Source organism: Macaca nemestrina, chromosome 11 (assembly GCF_043159975.1).
Source record: "Macaca nemestrina isolate mMacNem1 chromosome 11, mMacNem.hap1, whole genome shotgun sequence".
Classification (NCBI taxonomy): Eukaryota; Metazoa; Chordata; class Mammalia; order Primates; family Cercopithecidae; genus Macaca; species Macaca nemestrina.
This window is the reverse complement of record NC_092135.1, coordinates 84,297,138-84,304,363: the sequence shown is the minus strand read 5'-3', so window position 1 is coordinate 84,304,363 and position 7,226 is coordinate 84,297,138. Positions and strand designations below refer to the sequence as shown.

Below are 7,226 nucleotides of genomic sequence, written 5' to 3'. Positions count from 1 at the left end.
TCCTGAAAGTCATTCAGGAGCATATTGTTTATTTTCCATGTAAGCATTACAAATGTTGTTGCATTAAATTCTTCTTGGGGTAGTTTGAAGTCTTGAAACAGAGGAAACTTTCATATTTTTCTACACTACCACTGAATGGGGTAATTATCATAAAAGTCCTACAACCAAAATCCTCATCCCCTGATTCTCAGGCTATTATAATTTTTACATGAGATCAGACTAATGTAACAATCGAGAACATATAAAAAAGATGAAAAGTTATAAAAAAGTTTTTTTAAAACATGGAAAAGTTATAAAAAATAATCTATAAATGACATCACACTAATACTCTAAAACTTTGCTAAAGATAAAAAAATTTACTTGGTTTGCCCAAGCCAGAGACATTTTTATAAGGTACCCAAGAAATTAACAGCTATAAAAATAGTGAAAAAATTTTAGATGGGAGCGTAAAACTAAAATCAACTCATTTTCTGGCAGAGTTCTTCCAAAATGTCAAGTCCACAAGAAGGGATGTGTGGCAAAAAGTGTCTTCATAGAGTTGTCTCAGATACCAGCCACTCTCATGCTGACAGTCTTTGTCCTTTTGCTCAGATTGGCTTCAGAGGTGCAAGTATATTGGCAGATGCCTACTCAAGATAGGCCAACGAACCCTGAGGGATGTCAGCTGGCTTTTTGTGCTGCACATTGATGTCCTCCAGCACCTCCACGAATGCCTCAACTATGTCAAGTTCTGGACCAGCATGTCTTTCCACTATAATTCATTCCTTAGTTCTAAGAAATCCTCTTTGATAGCATTGTCTGGTTTCTGGAGAGATAATTACAATCTTTTTGAAGGAAAAAACATTCTGTCTGTCTTGCAATATCCAGAAACTTCTGTATACACTGATCAACACCAGTTTGAATTTCTTCCTGATTGGTGCCATTGACATAGTTCTGACTCACCAGAGAAGCAAAGCAAGCCTGAAAATATGACTTCAACTTTTCCATCAAGGTACTATTATAAGGTCTCAGAGAACCTGGAGCTTCCTGAAGAAGCAAAGCCTAGCTAGCTTGGGAGCCCCAGTGGGGGTGTTGGGGGACCCAGTGGCTCCCCAGGGAACACATCACCTGGTGGAGCTGCCATATCTTGAATAAGATTTCTTTTAAATAGGCAATGGAGATGTTAACTAGGCAGTTGAATATGAATCTGACCTTCAAGAGAGTAGTCCAGAACAAATACAGATTTGAGAGTTATTGACCAAAAAAAGGTATTAAAGCCAGGATTTCCCAGAGATAAGGAAAACACAGAGATGAGATGATTTATGATCAAATCTGGAGTACTATGAACAGTTGGAGGTTAAGCCTAGGAGGAAGAGACAAGAAAGAAGTATATTGAGGAACGTAGAAGGAAAGCAGGAAAAAGTTGAGTCATAGAAGCCAAGAAAAGAAAGCATTTCAAGAAGGAGGATATAATCAATTCTTTTAAATGCAGTTTAAATTTCAAATATGGTAGGGACAGAGAAGTGATTTCTGATATTTGATAGCATGGAAATTATAGCAACCTTAACAAGAAGAGTCTTGGAGATGTTATAGATATGAAAGTGGTGGGGACAACTGCAAGTTAAGAAGAAAATAAAAGGAATTTAAAGAGATAAATAGAGCTTAATCAAAACAAAAATGGAATATGCAACAACCCAACAACAACAGCAATGAAACAAAAACATAATTTAGCAAATAAAACATCAAAACAACAAAGCCCCCAAACTATCTTTAGATTACCTTTGAGCTATGTTTTAAAAAAAGATTTTTTGCCACTTATCTTCCTCAAACAGTAACCTGTAGTCCACTCACTCAGCTTTACCTCTACGCTGCTCTAGATTCCACTTCCACTGCTCCTGTAAACTCTCTCCACTGTCACTGATGACTGCACAATGAGACTTTATTCTCTACACTCTCTAAAGTCCTTGAAATACAGTAATCCCTCCTTACTTATAAGGGATGTGTTCCAGGACATTCATTGTATGCCTGAAACCACAAAAAGAAGTGAACTTTATCTATACTATTTTTTATACATCATACCTATGATAAAGTTTAATTTATAAATTAGACACAACAAAAGATTAACCACAATAAGTAATAATAAAATCAAAATATAATAACAATATACTGTAATAAAAGTTATGTGATTATAGTCTCTCTCCCCCCAAATATCTTATTGTGCTATACTTACTTATTGTACTGAACTGTGGTTGGCAGTGGGTAATGAAAATGCAGAAAGCAAAGCTGCAGATAACGGGGAAAATGGTTATTAATTACAGTCGAGACTCCTCCCTTGTCAGCCATGACCTTCTATTACATTGTTTCTCCTTTTTATCATGTTATTCTATGGGTCATCTCTCTTCTTCCCTCCCACAGGTATTGACAATTTTTGTTTTCCTTCAGCATTTATACTTCCATACTAATTGTCCTACTGACTTATGGCTTCAGTGATCCTTCAGTATGAGTGATTCATCTGATTAAATCTCGATTCACGTTCACTTCCAAGTTCTGCACTTATATCTCCAACTTTCATATCAACCCTTTCACTTGGATAGCCTGTAAGCAGCCTGTTGCAACTCTGCTCCTCCTCCAAACTTTCCTTAAGATGAAGAAAGTAAGCTGTCATAAAGATTATGTTTTTTGTATAGCTGGAAATTTTTCCAGGGTCAGAATAAATTTTATAGAAATAGAAACTCCTTTGAAACGTTTCTTAGAACTTTAATGTTTAAATAGAAAACAGTTGTTAGTAGGAATCTTTTACTCCTGCCAAATGCTGAGAGCTATGTAGAAAGCATGCTTGTATAGAGTCATTAATCAAATATTCAAGAAGATATTAATAATCCAAAAATAAGTTATCAGTGTGAATTTTAATTAGAGATAATACACTTAATACTAGAGTAGAAATATAGTTTGGAATGTGAACAGTGGGCATTTAAGATACAATATTTTCATTGTGTTTTCCTGTAAGAAACCATAATGTATACATATGTATATAGCAATTAAGGCAATGATTATGATTGTAACTAATTAATTATATTTACCTCAAGCGCTTAGTTAATGTTACCTGGATAATGATCATGCAAATTATTTTTGTTAATAGGTAGCAGTTTTGAATAAATAAAAACAGTTTTAAGGAGGAAGTGTTATTTAGGAGGCCATTGAAGCACTCATAGGAGTTAGGTAGGAAGCTACAGGGAAACTGAGTGAGCACTGAGGTGAAAACTCAGAATGTCTGCATAAATCTGAGACAAGTTCAATTTCACTGAATATCTGTGGGTATGATAAAGGTGAAGATAAACCTGAGAAAATATCGTGAATGGACTTGAATACCTAGCTCTGAAATGTGACCTTCCAGAGATAGTGAACAACCATAACATTGTTTTTTAGTTGCCTGAAAAATGAAGGGGCACAAATTTTAGAAAATATAATCTGACATTGGTGCACAAAATTCATTCGTTGCTGGGGAGGAAGGAGGTGAATAACTGGTTTCCTTGTGGTAGTAGTCTGTATGTGAAGAAGGTACCATGACATTGTTGCATTTCACATGGTAGAAATGGCTGTAATTTGCCCAGACCTGAGCCTCCCATTTCCCATGTGAAGCCTAGAACTGTGGGGCCAATCAGAGACAAATTATTGCTCTTTGTGCATATCTAAATTCTTGTTCATGGCAAACAAACACAGTCATCATTGGTTTCTAGCCTTATACTGTCCAAGCCAGAAAGCTTATCATCCCCATTTAGAATTTTTGACTAGTGAATAAAAATTTTAACTTTCTGGGAAGCTTAGTGTTTTATTTTTTATGTTATTTTTATAAGAACAAGGGCCTTAGGACCAGTTGACTTGTCTTTGATTTCTCTTTCTTGTGCATATTATGAAAGTCACAATTCTTGGAGGCCACATTTCCTGGTGCAAGATGAGTGAAGGAATACATAACTCAAGGTTTTTAAGATTGTCAGTGAGATAAATTATGTAAAGAATCAAGCTTATTGACTTGCTTATATGGGCAATCAATAAATAATACTGGCTTTCCTCCTCATTATAATTGACCTTTTGCAGAATGGCATTATTGATAATTTCTTTCTTTAAACTCACCTCCGTCTCTCCTCTTCAATAACATCTACTTTTCTGGTTCTTCTCACACCCCTCTTTCCCTCTGCATACTTTTTTGTTTCATTGGCATTTCGTTTTCTTATAAATTGACTTTTTCTAGAGTCCTATTCTCTGCCCTTTTTCCTTTGTACTCTTCTTAGGTAATCTCTCTAATAACCACAATTTCAAACACTATATGAAAAAAGGATGGTTTCAAGTTTTTAGATTTAATAGAATCTGTCTCATATCAGTTTTTCCTATGGCCAGCTAAATGTATACTCCTAGATACTATACAAATATTTAAGACTCAACATATCATCTTAGTTTGTTTCCTTTTTGTCCTAGTCCTAAGCTGCTACAACAAAATATTAGAAACAGGACAGCTTATAAATACTAATTTCTTTTGTCAGAGTTTTGGAGGTTGGGAAATCCAAGATCAAGGTGCCTACAGATTCAGTGTCTGGTGAGGGCCTGCTTCCTGGTTCATAGATGGAGGGCTGTCTTCTCATTGTCCTCACATGTCAGAAGGGGCAGGAAATTTCCAAGTTCTCTTTTATTAGGGCACTAATCTCTTTCATGAGGGCTCCATCCTCATGACCTAATCACCTCCTAAAGGGCCACACCTCCAAATACCAAGACATTGGGAATTAGATTTTAACATATGAATTTGGGGGGACACAAATACTCTACAGCCACTTTCTTGTGCAATTTCCTCTTAAATTTTCAGCAAAGAGTGTCACTATCAACTGACTTTTCACGACAGTATCCTAAGAATGTGTCTAGACACTTTCCTCTGTCTTATATTCTGTTACAGAAAAATTGTTACCTCCTAAATTGTTTCCAATATGCCTCACTTCTTTCTGAAATGGCCACAGTTCAGGCTTTCTTTCCATAGATTATTATTGTATCCTTCTGACATGTTCACAAGGATTCCATCTTTTCCTTCTGCAAATTCTTCCAGAGTCATTTTTCTAAAATACAAATATGATACCCATATATGTCAGGGTAAAACTCAAAATCCTCACTTGATGTACAAGGCCTCTAGGAGTCAAGACTTGCCTGAGGCTTCGGCCTCATTGGTCTCACTAAACTACTGCATATATCAGAGTGCAACATTAAAGCCTTTTTTGCAGAAATGGTTTTCTCTATTTATCGTGTTCTTCCCCATCTTGTCTTTAATCTCTATACATCTTTTAAACTGTCAGCTGAAAAGTCAATTATTTAACATTCAGCAGATTCTTATTAAACCCCAACTTAATGTGCCAGGCACTGTGCTAGCCAGTTCTTTGTGAATAATTCCTAGACACTCAGACACTTCTCATTCTGCTTTGTTCACGTATCTATTATCAAATTGAATTATCAGGATTTGCATATATATCTGCTTCTTTTACTGAACCGTGTGCTTCCAGAGGGCAGACAATTTGTCTTTATCATCTAGGTATTATTAACTCTTAACACAGTCATAGATAATAATTAAGCTCTGAACAAGTGAACAAATGGTTACTTTAAATAACATTTCTTAGAGAGATTGGAAAAAGTATAATTTGACTTGAGCTTAGTAAAATACAAACGTGTTTCCTGACATTCTAAGCCTACTGGGCTAGAAAATGAGTGTTTTAAAATAAATGGAACACCTCAGCATTCTAGTTAATTGGCATGAATAATTTCTGAAAGAAGGTGGAATATCAAATAGCTATCTACTTTACCTCTTTTTAATATATATTGTATCTATTTTGATAGAAATTAGCAATAAACCAAACAGATGTTTACTCACAGATATCACTGATTTTCATTTGGGTGTGGATAATGAGCACTAAGAAGGCAGGTAGAGTTCCCAGAGAGTAATTGATGTTGATGTTTTGTGCTATCATGTGGATACTTTGAAAAAAGAAGAGATGCTAGACTCTCATTACATGCCCAATAATTACAAGCAAGGGCCATGTGGATCAATGATTCTTTAATGAAATGCTGTGTAGTGCACACTGTCATTATTTTATTCTTACAAATAGGAAGCAAGAACGAATGATTCTATTGAATTCATGGGCATAAAGGTCTATTTGGATTGTAAACTCAATCTCCTCCTTTTATAAATGAGGGAATTGAAGACCAAAGACATTACAGTACTAATTTCAGCTGACAAAGAAGAGCTAGTGTTAGAGCCAGGATAGAGGTCAGACATTGTAACTAAAATTTCTTTCAATTGTTTTAAATTGCAGCAGAAGATGATACCTTGTGAACCATGAGGAATCAAGACTGGCATTATATTAAATTTTTTTTTTTACCTTTTCCTCCTTTTTTAAATTTTAAAATGTATATTTTTAGAGACAGGATCTTGTTGTGTCACCCAGGCTGGGGCTCAGTGGCTCAATCATAGCTCACTGCAGACTTGACTCCTGAGCTTAAATGGTCCTCCTACCTCAACCTCCTGAATAGCTAGGACTGCAGACATCACATTAATTTTAAACACATTAATCAGTCATTAATTATTTGCATATGTGTATTAATTATATTGTTAATTTTCCATGTTAACTAGCTCAGATTTGATATTAATTTTATATCAAATATTTTACAGATTTTATTTTTTCTTTGTTAGCTCTTGAACAGCATCAAAATATTGGCAGCTTTTCCTTTAACTTTGTGCAGATAACTATGATTTATGGTGTTTAATGCAGTTATTTATCTCAGACCCCATAGAATACCAGATCTAGACTTCCTGTATTATATTTCTACTGGGTTTCCTATACTTCCTGGGAAAGTTGTTGGAATGAGTTGGTAACAGGTCAGATCCTCAGGAGCTCAGGATTAGAATTCACTAGGAAATTAGTGTGACAAGAAGGCCAACTGATGATCTGGGAGTGGAATAAACAAAGAGAGAGAGCAAAGAAAGGAAAACAAGTGGTAGAACAGAGGAAACAAACAACAGAATAGCAAGGGCAGTATTTAAGGTATTTGAGGAAAGTAAGGAAGGAACTCAGAATGGTAAGGTAAGAAAATTAGGCCTGGAAAGATTGAATAAATTACTGCTTGTTAGGGGTAAGATATTGTGCTACTCATTTTTCAGTTATCTCATTTAATCCTCACAATTCCAGAACATATTTTCATTTTACAGGTGAGGAAAT

General features: G+C 35.3%; 1 pseudogene; it reads right to left on the bottom strand.

Moving 5' to 3' along the window:
- Positions 1–543: 543 nt before the first annotated feature.
- On the bottom strand, positions 544–1,123 carry LOC139357030 (mediator of RNA polymerase II transcription subunit 28 pseudogene; annotated as a pseudogene).
- Between the last annotated feature and the right edge of the window lie 6,103 nt (positions 1,124–7,226).